This window comes from Grammomys surdaster, unplaced genomic scaffold (genome assembly GCF_004785775.1).
Source record: "Grammomys surdaster isolate TR1022 unplaced genomic scaffold, NIH_TR_1.0 126546, whole genome shotgun sequence".
NCBI classification, from domain to species: Eukaryota; Metazoa; Chordata; class Mammalia; order Rodentia; family Muridae; genus Grammomys; species Grammomys surdaster.
The window spans coordinates 12,651,853-12,667,242 of NW_021621338.1; positions in this window are offsets into that span (position 1 = coordinate 12,651,853).

Below are 15,390 nucleotides of genomic sequence, written 5' to 3' on the forward strand. Positions count from 1 at the left end.
TCTCTCTCTCTCTGTTTGTGTGTGTGTGTGTGTGTGTGTGTGTGTGTGTGTGTGTGTGTGAATTAGAAATAGCAAGCCCACTCATTTGTTCCGTATTTTCTGAAAGTCAACCATATTAAATAAAACCATAAATCTCCTCAGGATTTCTTAAGAAGTCAAAATTGAGGGTGCAGGAAATAATGAAAGCAAAGTCAAGGCTATGGGTCCAACCTCTGTCTGTCCTGTGCCTTCTTCCCAACAGGGCGGTCTGTGATGTTGTCTTCCTTGTAATACGCATAAACAGGTAGCTTTCTTTTTAGACAGTCTCACTATGTAACCATGGATATATGTATGGCTGGCCTAGAATTCCCTATGTAGACCATGCTGGCTTCAAACTCAGAGATCCACTTGCTTTTGCCTCCATAGTGCTGGGATTAAAGGCATGAGCCACTACATGGGGGTAATTTCTGATTTAAATTTTTTTTAAAAGATTAAAATGCTTGGTGTCTCCCCTGTGCTATATTCCAGCATAGTTCAAAGGACGAAGGAATGGCTGCCATTGGCTTTACCACTTGAATGCCATCTTTGGATACCTGGCCTAATAGAGACTTAGACTTCAAATGAATGACATGGGTATTTTTCTTTTCCTATATAAAAATTAAAACACTAAAAGACAAAACGAGACTGAACTAACATAGTTACTTTTATCTGAAAATAAGGAAAAGCAACTTATAGTTTCTTTCAATAATTCTGAGTCCACTGAAACTGTATGAGCCAGAATCCTTCCATTGTCTTTCTTTACTGTTGTTCAAATGCTGACCTGCTCCATTCATTAATCCTTGTGCCAGTATTTACTGAGTGCTTATAATATGCCATGCATAGTGCTTAACTCTGGGCACAGAGCTAAAGACATAGCTTACACAGCTCCTCTCCTATCCCATGGAAAGAAGGGTAATAGCCATGAGCAAATACAGCAAACTGTGCTTCCCAAGTAATAACGGCCCTATTGGCACACTATAGGAACTTGTAGCAAATATCCAAGGCCAGAAAAACCCTGCCTAATCAGGAACATTTAAACTGAAGACTGAACAAACAAATATTAGTTGGAAATGTAGAACAAGTGTGCTCTAGTCCAGGAGAAGAAGATAAACAAACGTAAAAAGGATTTCTCCTTGATATTACATTAGCTAGGTCATGGAGTGCTCATTCCAGGTTTTCCAAGGTCTAGTATTACCTGCTATGGAATATGGAAAATAAGGATGAAGGGAAGCCATTGTAGAATACTATACTTAACTGAGAGTCTAAGAATGGGTTGGGAATGAGATGAATAGACAGAGTATGGAAAGGTAAGCTATTGCAATGGTACCGGAAAGAAAATTTAGTGACTGGATTTTGGACAGTGGTCGTCAGTATTCAGATGTTTGATTTTGAAACATAGTTGACTGTGCTCAGAAGAAGAGAAGAGTCAAGGATAACTTTAAGGGATTTTAAGGGAAGTGAAGGGATTATTAGAATAACCCTTGGGGGAAAACATCAAAGATATTAGTTATTGATTTAAATCTTTAACTGTTCAGAAAATCTTACTTGAAATATGCTAGCAAAATATCTATTCATATTAACAAGGGAAAATAAAATCAGTAGACAACAGAAATCAAAATCTGTGAGGTGGGTTTGGGGTGGGATGAAACTAGCCTCCTTTACAAGGAAGGGTATACATCTGACGATAGGCTTCTCAGAAGCCCAGGGTAGGAGGCCAACATGATTCATGGTGTTCATAAGTGAGGTGAAACCAATTGCTTGGAGAGGCCCCAACCTGCCTGATATTGAGACCAAAGAGAAATTTCTCCAATAAAGTTTTCTAGAAAGGATGCTGTCTGGTGTCAAGAACAACATCCTCATCATAAACACAGTCATAACCTTCCTCTGCCGCATCCCAGCCCATCCTTCAGTGAGGACCAGAGCACCAAGCCAAGCAAAATTGACTGAAAATCAATTCTGTGAGAAAAGGGACTGTTTTCATCAGATTCGACCTGAAGTGGTCCAGATTTGTCACGTTGCCATCCTTTGCCTTTAATTCCAGGACGAAGCCCAGGGGACTTCCTCTTGTTTTGTGTTTGTGGACAGATATACACGCATTCCTAGTATGTTTTAGATTCCAAACTAAGGAGGGCTGTCTGGCATGAGAAGTATCCATATCTTTGGGAGAGGGCTCCTCCACAAATCTGCACCTCTCAGGCAAGTTTTTGAAAGTTATTTCTGGATCTATGAGGAGCTGGAGGTTTTCTGCATGGGAGCCAGCTGTTCTGTGTTGTCAGGAAGGACTAAGCCTTGTGCCTTTCCGGCCAAGCTGGGGTGAAATTAAGCTTGTCTCATGGAAGCTGTAGTGCTTAACAGTAAGATATGTCTCCATAGAAGGATGCTTGGCTTGGCTTAGCAATGAGGCACAGGAGTAGTCCAGACAACCCAGAGTACCCCCTGGAAAGTAATTTGGGGTCCATTATAATACAGACAGAAGGGAAATGGAGGTCCTGGAGTTCCCTGTTTTAAAGCACAACTTTAATCTTTATTTCAAAAGAATTTTAAAGCAGCCATAACCAAATACCCACTTTGGTCATAAAAAATAAAAATCTCAATAAATAGAGTATCCAGAAAACACAACCCTGTACAGTATTATCCCACTATAGGCAGAAAAAATATATATAATGCAGTTTTTTAAAGTTTCCATCAAAAATTTCACCAAAATCCCAGGTTGTTTGAGCCTAGGAACAGTAAATCTTTATTATGTTTTTAGCAAGATAAGAATATGGGAAGCTCTGGAAAGCAGTTTTCTTACCAAGTGATAGCTCAGTGGCTAGACTGTCAGCGGTACCGTTTGTTTGAATTTCTTGGGACGTGAAGCTGGATGCTGCTCTGTAGTCTTTTCCTGTGAGCCAGTGAGTGAGGTCAGAGGTCAGTGGGAGAAGCGATAAAAGTGGGTTTCCTGTGTTTGGATCACTGCTTCTCTATTTAACTCAGTATAATCCTCTTCTGCCATGGTTCCTCCCACTATAAAAAGATTCAGAGACTAGGACATAGCCTCCAAGAGTTGGCTGTGATGGATAGCAGCAACAGTGTAGAAGAGATCTTGCTAGCATGTTCACTACAGAGGGTGGCAACAGTTGCTCATCTTAACAGACATTTGTGCCACACCCAGCTCACAAATATTGGCTGTGAGACACACTAGGAGGTGGGCCCAGTGAAGGACTGTAATCTAGCCAGCTCTGCATAGTAACTCTAGACCCATGCTTAAATAAGTTTAAATAACAGTTTTCTTCGACTGAAATTTGACAGCTAAAAAGTGAAGGATAGCGGTTATCTGAAGTGTGAAGAGCCCAGTGAGACAAGGTATCTGGACAGTGGATATGGCCCCTGAGAAGAAGGGTCCAGCACAGCAGTCCTCTGCTCTGTGTCAAGAATTGTGTTGAAAATAGCACATGCTTGATTTGAGAACTATGTCTTTGTTCCTCCTAATACTAGTTTGCAGAGAATAAGTATTGTGTGTATAGTGGTACTGGGTGTTTTACATTCAGTCTAATTTTCTGTGACTTAGACATATTAAGTGTTCAAGACATGCTGAACTAATAGATAAGATGTTGAAGTAATTTATTTTTATTTAACTTTTATTCATTTCTTTCAAGATTTAACTATTGAATACTTCAGAACTATCATTTGATGAAAGGATGCTGCTGTAATAATAGCAATATTCAAGGGCCACTGGGAGCATCAACAAGCTCTTTGGAAGAAGGTGTCCCACAGGTTACTTGCCACTTTCCTCAATATCCGGTTCTTGCCTATTTGAATCCACCCCTGAAAAGAAGAGCAGTGTGCTGTAGGTACCCTTCTTATCCAGCATGACATTCCCTCACTACTTTGAAAGCTGTCTGTCCAAGAGTTTAGTGTACATATTAGTTAGGATGCTATTTGCTGCAACTGAGAAATCTCTAACACCTATAAGATAGATTTTTTTTTTAAGTATAGAATAGAGATTATTCATGGCATGGAGAGGGGAGTGGAGAGGGTAGTAGAGACAGAGAAAGGCAGCGAGAGAAAGAGAGAGTAAAGGAGTAGAGGCCGGTCATGAGCACGTGGAGAGAGAGGGGAGAGGGGAATAGGGAGAGAAGGGAAGCTGGAGAAAGAGGACAGAGAGAGCAAGAAGGCAAGAGCGATAGATGGGTTTCAGTGTCAGATAGCACACTACAGTTTGGTGATGTCACGGCTCTGTTAAGCTGCTTTTAGAGCAGCGGATGTGATTTTAAAAGGCAGGCATTACATAAAAGTGAGTGTTGAATAGGACAGTGGGGTTGAATTGAATGGGGCTGAAGTGTTACCTGAACCTCACTGCTCTGTAGTTACAGAGATAGTAAATTAAAAATAACTCCCTGTCAACTTACCATGTGTGTCACAGGTCCTTCCAAACCCCACTGTATTCCTGGATTCACCAGATACTTTTTCAGCAAGAGGTATCACATAAAGAAGAACTCCAGGGGCTGAGACAGGTTGTGTGCTGCTGCTCTGGAATGTGTCCATGTTCAGGGGGCACGGTGGGAATTCTAGGATATTCTCATGCTCTGACCTAAGCACCAGAGAAGAAGATATGCGAAAGAAGTGTAGACCATCTGGAGGCTTGTCACTGGCACTCTTCCTCCACACAAGACCTTTTATGTTCTTTCCCTACCATTGCCTTTGGACCCTTCCTTTTCAGTTCCATTTTCATTTACAAGTGCATGACTTGCTTTGGCTCCTTGAGCTTTTTGCAGTTTTTAAAGTTTGTAGCACCTTCTACAAAGTCCTGTCATCTTTATATTGTTTTTTTTTGTCTTTTTTTTTAATTTCTTTTTTTTTTTTTTGAACATGAAATGCTTTTTTATAGTGTGTTTTACAAGGGGAGGGGGTAAGAGGGTCCAGGTGGTGGAAAAGTACAAAATCTTCTTGGCCTGTGCCTTGAAACATGTCATGGTCTATATGGTACACTGCCTTGAATTATGATCTACCTGCAGTTCTTCAGAAGATATGGTACACTGCTTGAGTTATGGTCTCCCTGCTATTCTTAAGAAGACATGGTACTCTGCTTTGAGTCTATCTGCAGTTGCTAAGCAGGATCTTGCAGCTGCCAAGCTTCAGAGGACATTGTGCAGGTGGGGAAAGGTAGGGGGTAAGGGTAAGGGCGAGGGTCCTGGCTTCTGGCATCTCCCCCTTCTCTGTTTAGTTAGAGAAGGCGTCTTATGTTCAATCCCAACTATGTGAGTTTTGAATTTGGATGTCTAATTATGGGGGGTCTTAGACAAGTTCACAACCCCAAAACACTGATGTGAGACAAGTCACATCGATGGTCGAAGGCTTTAGGCTGTCGACGATGGGCAACGTCAAGGGACTCTGATGTGGGTGAAAGGAGGGTGAGAGCCCTGTCTTAGGCCATGTAGGCTGCACCCACTCCCAGCACCTTTATATTGTTTTTTATTCTAACACTCTATACCATCTATAATGCTGATTAGGGAATTACCAGTGTTGTTACTATCCGTGATTTGTTGGTTGGGGAAGGGTCTCACTATGTAGCCCAAGTTGGCTGCCTACTCCTAATCCTTTTGCCTCTGCCTCCCAAAACTGGTATCACAAATATGCACTTTAAACCTGGCTTGATTTAATTTTGAGAGTGAATACTGACTTGAATCTATGACAGAGACCCATTTCTTGAAGCTTTTTTCTAGAATTTACTAAAAAAAAACAAAAAGTCAATATGAAGCATTTTGTTGTATTTCCATTGCCAAAATAATTGCAATCATGAACCAAGAGTACAATGAAAATTTTTCAGTTACTAAACGCCATGTTTTAGTGGAGGTAAGTTCTTCTGATTGTGTACCCAGTGCTCAGACCGGAGGGTGGAATACAGATGAAGTATGTGCATCTTGGTGACACTTAAACCTAGGCTGAACAAAGACAATGACAACAGAAGTGCTGACATAGACAGAGGAAACCCATGGGGCCTCAGCCCTACATGAAGAACTGTAGGCAACTACAGCATGCCAAGAGAGGGAAAAGTCTTCCCCAGAGAAGAGCATAGCTCAGTTCATGGTTAAGATTATTTTGGCAAATAGAATAAAATTAGTCATTTAACATCAAGAGGTAAACCCTGAAAACATATATACAAGTAACATTATATAGGCTAAACAGGTTGTGTTAGGAGTGTGTGTGTGTGTGTGTGTGTGTGTATAGCAACAAATAATTTTTTAAAAGGCCATGAAGTTGAATGAGAGGAATGTAGGGTATGTGGAAGGATTGGGTGGAAGAAAGGGGAGGCAAAATGATATAATTTTATTATAATCTCAAAAAGTAAAAGAAAATAATTAAAGGATGTTTGCCTATCCCAGTATCAGTTCCTGTTGATGCTCAGGGCACTTGTGAGGGTCTCTTCTGTTCCTAGATCTGCTGGTGTTTAACAATAAATGTGTGGAACATTGGAGAATATGAATAGCCATGGTTAAACAGTTCATCAATACTTGGATGCACCCCTTTTAAATCCTTATTATGCCCTCCCACAATCTTGACTAGAAAGAATGTTTATGCAAAAGGTAAAAGATTAGCCCCCATTTGCAGTCCATAGTTACACTACCATCAGTCGGCGCCCCTGCTGTTAGCATTGTGGCCGAGGGAGGTCCCTTTATTTCTCTGTTACCAAGGCTTTGGTATTATTGTTACTTCTGTAATATAAAGGTCTATTTAAGCAAAAAGATATTTGATCCTGGTTTGGGAATTTTATGAGAAGTACTACCTAGAAACATGTATTGATTCTAATGGATGGTTAAACACTTCTCTCTCTTGGAAACAAAAGTATTTTAGAAGTTTTATTTTTTAAAAAAATTGCTCCTCAATTATCTCTGCCGTGCTCTCTGTGAGCCTGTTAGCAATGCTGTTTTCTCGGCTATGCAGTACGGACCCTGAAAAGTGTTAGTTGACTTTGCTGTCTTCTGTCTTTGCTGTGTTATCCACGCTCCTTCCTTGTTGGCTCACTGCATTTAATGACTGTATACTGTCATTCTCACGACAGCTGAGTCGTAATCAAATCAGGTAGGGAATCCACAAAAAAACAATCTTTCTTTAAAATGCCACAATGAATCTTCATATTCTGTGTAGCAGTTTAAAATAGTAAGTAGGGCAGTAGTGGCTCATGCTTTTAATCTCAGCACTCTGAGGCAGAGGCAGGCAGATCTCTGTGAATTCAAGGCCAGCTTGGTCTACAGAGCAAGTTTCAGGACAGCCAGGGCTAGCTAGAGGAACATTATCTCGAAAAAAAATTAATAAAATGCCAATGGGAATTTTAGCACTAATGGCCTATATATTGTATTTCGTGTAGCACTTGGATATTGATAAATTTTTTTTATTATTATTTTAGATCCTGCTATGTAGTCTCGTAGTCCTGGCTGTCCTAGAACTCATTATGTACACTAAGCTGGCCCTGAACCCACAGAGCCAGTTCTGACTCCTGAATACCGGGATTAAAGGCACATACTACTACATCTGGCCTAAATAAAATTTTTGACTGAGATCATCTAATTCATTGAGAAAAGAATCAGAAATTAAATAAATCAATAGCATATTCAGTTATTCCATAATTACTGATCATGAAAGCTTATATATTAGGAAAGAAGCCTCAAAATGGTGTTCTCCTAGGAAAAAGCGTGTTGTGCACATGCACTTTTGTTAAGTCCGTGAGCATATAAGTAAGAACACAGAAAACATACAAAATGTCACCAACATAAAGTAGACAAAAGATTTTGACAGTTTGACACATGTGTTTTCATCAGCAAATATTTAGTAGTTGCTGGAGGAATTTCCACTCAGCAACTAGGATTGGAAAGCTAACCAGACCAACTCCATTTTCCTGAAGACAGAAAGGGGATACTTGGCAGGGGACAAGCAAAACAAATGCACAGTGCACAGTATATATTAGGTGCTAGGAGACTGGGGTCAGTGGAGCTGTTCTAAGCAACAATAAGATGGGTGATGACTAAGGCTCACTTGGATGGGCAGGCATTTTCTCAGATGAGTATCACTGTCTTCAGATATTTCAAAACAAGGGAGAGGAAGACATGCTAAAGTAAAACTCCACTGATGAAGGCTCTATAATTGTGGCTTTCATTTATCTCGGACGAGTGATCAATGTGGAAATTTCTCAATCAGCAACTTTGGCTAGCTTGGTGTTCATGTTCTTCAGAGAAATAGCTAAGAACTATAGGTGTTCTATAAATACTTGTTGACTTGAATTGAACTTTGATTCCTTATTCCTTTGATGAACATCCCCTCTGTTGATGAAGGGCTGTTCTGGAAATGATCTTGGTTTGCCTCCTACACCAATGGTTTTGCATTCCATCTTTAAGCCTTTCTCCAGGAAGGAAACCCAGATTTGGAAAAAAAAAAATGCACTTCTTAGAGAGGATACCTAATATTCAAATAAGAAACAAGTTACACCACGGTGCCTCCACTCAATAAATTCTCTGCCCGTGGACGGTCACTTCTATTAACATTTTCTTTCTTCTGATAAGTGTGATTGACTGAAGTATTGGCTCCTTTGCTGTTGTTGTTGTTGTTGTTGCTGTTTTTGTTTTGTTTTCATTAAATATCACAAAATGTTCAGGCATCTTCACAGAAATAAGTAGCTGTGACTGGTACTTATAATTGAAGAAAATAATGATTCCTTTAACTGTGCATTAGAAAGCAGTATTGTTGACCACAAGCTCCTGAAGCCTGCTCAGCAGGTCTCTGCGGGTTCTCATGCTTGTGTGCAGTGATGGACATGTCAGGGAAGGGAAGAATTCTGGAAAGATAGTGGTTTGATACAATCTGATGGAACCACAGCCTAGGCTTCTGTCTGAGGGTGCTTTGTTGCCCTTCCTTGGCTTGCTGTTCCATAAGTCTTGCAATACTAAGCAGATATAATCTTGCACGCTTTCATTTAATTCTTTCACACGTTATATGCTGACCACAATTTACCCTCCATCCTCTCCTCTCCATCCCCGTAACTCCTCTGTCCCCCAGATCCAGTGCAGCTCCATTTCTCTTTAAATAAAAGGGCAAGCTTTCCAGGGATATCCACCCATCAAGGTCTAACAAGGTACAATAACACTAGCACAAACCTTCATATCACAGCTGGCAACCCCATAGGAACTAAAAGTTGAGACAAAAACTGTCCCAAGTTCAGACAAAAGAGTGAGGCACACCGCCCACTCCCACTGTTGGGAGTTCCACAGACACCAAGCAGCACAACCACAACCATACATGCAGAAGACCTAGCTCAAACCTATACAGGCTCTATGGTCACTGATTCAGTCTCTGTGAGTCCCTGTGAGCCCTGCTTAGTTGATTCTGTGTGACATATTCTCCTGGTGTCCTTGGACCCTCTGGCTCCTACAGTCCTCCCTCCTCCTCTTCTGTGGGGTGCCCTTGGCTCTGTTGAGTGTTTGGCTGTCATACATACTTCTTAAAATGAAAGATGTGATGTCAGATCTGGAGAAAGGCTTGTGGACCCTTTTCCCTTCAGAACACAGTGTGCACACAAACAAAGCAGAGGCTGCGTTTCCAAGAGGCTGTTTCTGCTGCGGCTCTGCAGAGCTGGCCTTAGGTGCTCAAGCTGTAAGGGGGCCTGCATAGCTGGTCCTTTTGTGTGCATAGACCGACTTTCACTTACCTGTCTCTTGGAGATCCTGTCAGGGCCTTTCGATGCCTTTAGTGCAAGCTTCATTTGTGTCAGGGTCAATCATAAAAGCAAGAAGGAAGGCAGATACTTCAGAGTGCTATGATTGTATTACTTACTTTGTCCTGACAAAATGCCTGAAGGAAGTTACACTGAGGACAAAAAATTTCTATTAACTCATTGTTTGAGGCAATACCACCCCACATGGAGAATAGCTGAAGGGCCTGGGTCCCTGGTGGCAGGAGGATTAGAGGTAGGTAATTACATCAAAGTGTTAAACTAGAAGTTGGGCCTCTCTATAACCATCAAGTACTGTCTCTATGGCTGCATGGCTAACTAGGCCTCATGATATCACCTGTCATTTGCTGACTTAACCAATTCCTTGGGAAATTCTGTCAGACAAATCTTTGAATCCATCCTGTTCTCTGTGGTCAGAGCCCCTATCACTTCTCCCTTAGTTCAGAGACTCCTTAACTCTTTTCTGCCGAACTTCTTGCCCAAAAGCAGCCATAGATAATCTTTAATGATGATAAATAAAACTGTAGTGTCCTGGTTCTCAGAATAAAACCCAACTTTAATATGGTCCTTCGCCTTCCCTCCATCTCTATCGGCCCCGCCTTGCCCACTTGTCCTGTATCTATGCATTGAATACACCAGGGCAAACTGAATACAGCAGGGAGACCTGCTGTAGAGAAAGATGTGGAATTTCTGAGTACAGACTGCAGCCTGAGGTGGGCATGGCCTGAGCTGGGCAGGCCTGGCTTGCGATTGAAGTGCTCCTGTTGGCATGGGTGTCTGATTCCTATATTCGGCCTTCTTGAAAGAGTGTCTTACTGGCTGACCCCTGTGACTGAGGAGCTGAAATGACTACAGTAGTTGGGTCTGTGTTGGGTACTGCAAAGAATAGTAAATTTGGGATATCCCAAGTCATCTCTAATCATTGTCACATGGAAACAAGAGTCTCTTGTAAGAATTATAAATATCCCATGTCAAGGGATTATAATTTTAGCTGAATGGTAGACTGCTCACTTAGTATGTATAAGGCTTTAGATTTAATCTTCAGTATAAATAGGAAGAAAGGAAGAAGGAAAGAAAGAAAAAAAGAAAGGAAGAAAGAAAGAAAGAAAGAGAGAGAGAGAGAGAGAGAGAGAGAGAGAGAGAGAAAGAAAGAAAGAAAGAAAGAAAGAAAGAAAGAAAGAAAGAAAGAAAGAGCATGATATTGGGGCTTGAACTATAGAGGGCTTGCCTAGCCTGTGCAAACCCCTGGGCTAAATCCTCAGTACCACAAAAAAGTAAGTAAAACAGAATTTTTGTGTATAATATATATCTTTATTCTATATTTGTGGCAACCTAGAGGTCCCATGCACTGTAGTTGGCCAATCATATATAAGTTATATATGTGAATGGTTCCCTGAAGCACAAACTCAGGAGATACCAGGCTACTTGGAATATGTGAGGCAGTTAATAGACTAAATTCTGCTAAGGAGAGTATTAGCTCAAAGAATACTAGATGGTAAGGCATTACATAATTATGTATGGAAGGGAAACCGGAGAAGAGAACAGACATTCAGAGCCATGGAGGGTCTGGAGAGAAGGTTCAAGTGTAATTCGTAAAAGCACTTTCTACATGAGCTCAATCCTTCGGGTTCACAATGGAAGGAAGGAACCAGTGCCCAAGAGCTGCCCTCACTTCTGTGCTTTGCCACGTTACATGCATGCCTGCTTTCACACACACACACACACACACACACACACACACACACACACACACACTAATAATAATAATAATAAATAATAATAATAATAATAATAAATAGCAAAGTTAAAAGACATAATAAATAGCATGAGAAAATACTATATAACATTTTCTATTGAGAAACAAATTTTAAATGCTTTAAATATTTCTACTCCAAAGTTTCCATCTTGGAGTTTCCTTACAATGATGAATATTTTGACCTTTGATATATATAACAAAGTAGCAATTGATTTACTTGCTTTTTCGGGGCTGGGAGTTGAACCCAGGGCCTAAGCAAGTGCCCCATCGCTGAACTCTATCTTCACCCCTTAAACATACGGCGTAGGTTTTGATTTTGGTTTGCTTCTATATTTTCAAAAAGTGGTTTCAGGTTTCCTAAGTGTCCATCTATTTTAAACAATACTTGGAGCATGCATATGTAGTAGACATAGTTAGAATTGTATTATGTTAGTTCAATTTATGTTAAAATAGCTAACCTCAAGACCACACTGCAATAGCCAGCGGCCCTAGTCTTGGCATTTGAATACATTCTGCATTAACCTTTCAACTTGTCTAAAATGTAGACTACCGTAGATTTTACCATCCATAAGCATGCAGATCAGATGATGACAAACCTCTGTCATATTATTGGTATAGAAAACATGTTTGCCAGGTGAGTAAACTACTACTGTAAATTAAGAACAAATTTTTGAAACAGGGCCTGTTTGGCACCTGGTTGGGTTTGCTGCTTTCCAAAATGACGTCATTACCATCAGTGGTCTGGGTATTAGTTAAATGCCCTTGTGTGCTGCTCAGTGATGGAAGAAGGTCATCAAAGATTTCTTAGAAGTGCTTCTGCCTCAGAAGCTCTCCCTCTCAGCATGACCTTTCCTTAGCTGAGCTCTGCTGTGCCACAGCTAAATCTTTGGACCAAGCAAGTCAGCTGGGAATTCTGAACAGGAGACTATTACAGAAGGTCCTATCAAGATTTGCAAACAGAAATGCTCTTCCATATGGCTTAGGACTCTTGCCCAGGACAGGACAAGCCTGACTATGTGCAGATGAGCAGCCATGTTATCACTCCAGTAGAAGTATAGACCATGCTTTTTGCTGTCTTGCCACACTCTCCTCCAAGACCCCCGGGCAAGGAGAACCTGTCCATCCTTGTCACTCTTTCGAAGCACACTGTGCAGCCTTTACACGAATTCCTCACTGGAGCCTGGCTTGAATGCATGCTGCGTTCTGTCACTGACTTTGATGAAATGTGGAAGAATTTTCTGTTACCTCACAACTTTCTTAACAAGAGTGTAACTATGTTCTGGTGGGTTTTATAAACCTGAGGCCAGATTATCAATGCCCTGCCTTATGTTTCCTCTCTTTCTCATCAGCCTCCTTGAATTATTTATTCCAAGTTCAGGGAAGTTATGCCTCCTATGTTTAGAACAAAAATACAAACAAAAAGGAGGCCGGCTTCCTTATCTGCTCAGATAGAATGCTGAGGGCGTCACCTTCTTCAGTTCTTTCTCTGGAAACCCTATCAGCCCAGAAGCTTGTCTCATCCACAGTCCCAGCCTTACCCAGAGACTGTTTGACCTGAACATTTAATGGAATGATCCATCAGTCCTTTCTGCTCTTTCAGGCTGTCAGTGTGATCCAAAGAACTTGACATTTTTTAGTTCTTCCAACCCTCTTTTTCTAAATTATCATTTCTCTTCCTTCCTTCCTTCCTTCCTTCCTTCCTTCCTTCCTTCCTTCCTTCCTTCCTCCCCTCTTTCCTTTCTTCCTTCTATCTATCCTTACTTACTTCCTTATAGCCTTACTGCCTGTCTTTATTTTTTGAGAATCTCATATAAGGGAACTGCAATTTTTAAAATGTGAACCCAACCTGTTTGTGTTCTCAAAAGCAAGGCAGAAGGTGAAGTCAATGGTGACATGAAGTCATGCCCAGGAATTCAAACCCAAGATTATGCAAAAGTGTCAACTCCCTGGGGCCAAATTTGAGCAACCCCCCCAGATTTGAATCCACAGCAACAAGTCTCTGGGTGCCTACTGTGGCTCCTCACAAGTCTCTGGGCTCTTGCTGTGGCTGCTTAGCTGGGGATTCACTCTGAAAGTGAAGTTCATCAGTGACTTGGCTCTCTGTAGATATCACACTAAAAATAATGGACTTTGGAAGATAATCTTGGCAAGCTTTTCATCCTCTTAAACATTTTTGATCAGATGTAACATTTTATAGTCTCATTGTTTGTGAAATGCCTTTTCTGTACATTTCCTCATGGCAATGTTTATGTTGCGTGTCTAATTAGCTTCAACATAGCAGATGAGTTGTTTAAGCCCGTCTGGCATGCTGCAATTTTTACAAAGTTCCTCATCTGCTAAGAAAATATATTTGTCAAGGTTTTATATTTCAGGAATCAAAAGTCTATGGTGGATCCTATTCACTCTAGGAAAAATATTAAAGAGCAGGGAGCCATTGACTCAGCTGGTTCGGGGAAGTGGAGACACAAACCAAAGTGCTTTGCAATTCTAAGGTGAGAAACAGTGCCAAGATCAATACCACTACCCCCTCCCACTCCCAATGTCCTCCCAATTAAGGGAAACAAAAATGCCAAGCTAAAAAGTTTCTTGTCTTTTCTAACATGAGATATATTTAAAACAAATAAAGCCAGAGGAGACTGTGGGGATCTTAAAAGGAAGAACAGGAAATCGAGTGAAGCATGAAAGAAAGTGGAACTGGGGAGAGGAGGAGTTGGAGACACTGTGGCCAAGAAACTAAAAAACAGGGCTGTGAAGAGATACTGTGTGCCTGGTACAACCCCTGAGCTTTGATTGTTGTGGGCACGTTACACAATATTAATAAGTAATTTTCAAAACTTAAGTGGAAAGGACTTTGATGTGATATAAGGACAGACTGAAGGAAGATTTTATTGTCTTTCAACTTCTGCTTGAGCTCACATAGTAGGTCCTTTTTGATCTAAGGTGTTAGTGCCCATGGGCAGAACATCTATGTTTATTAATTAATCCACTGATGGCTGCTCCATTTGTACACAGTTATATACTGATACAGGATTTTGCTGCTTTGCATTTCCAAAGTACCCTTACATTTGAACCTCCCAACTGTGAAATCAGGCAGGATGTCTTTGATTCAACATGACAATTAAGTGACAACTTTCAAGTAATTTTGTGATTACTCATGGAGTAGTAGTGGTGTCAATGCCATGAGACTGGCTTCTCTATGATGATGTCATGCTCAGGGACAACCCCAGAACTGTTGCACCCAATCACCGCCTAGGTGCTACAATGTTCATATTCAAGCTCTCATGTAAAGTAATGAAGTCAAAATCAGGGCATCTGCACAAATTATTTGGAAAATCAAGGCTTTACTTCTGCTTTGTATGATGATTGAATCTGTATTAAGGCAATGCTTTGTGTGGTGATTGAACCTATATTAAGGCAATACATTAAGCCTAGAAAAGTTTTCACAACATACAAGATTAGTTTGTGTGCCCATAAGAAATCTGAAACACAGCTGTGAAAACCATGGTACAGTGCCTTCCGGTTGCCTTCAATTTTTAAGACTGTAAAAATTCCTTAAGACTTCATATGTTCTTTATCATAAGTCACCCTCAGCCATATCCAAAAAAGAAGAATGCAGATGAAATACATTGGCTCCGGTGTTCCTAATGTTTCCACATGAAGACCATGCATTTTCTCAATTGCTTTTCCTCTGAGGATACTGATGGGTACCCTAAAAGGTCCTCTACTTCGACATCAAGAAAATGGGTGGGCAGTGTGTTCTCTGAAATTGCTCTACTCCCTCTACCAGGACATTCTCAGGACTCTAAGACCTACCATGAAGTTGTGAGCTACGCACAGAAGCAATGGTAGCCATACCCCTAGCACACCTGGGAGAACAGAAAGTATATACCAAAGCATTAAAGGAACAAAGATG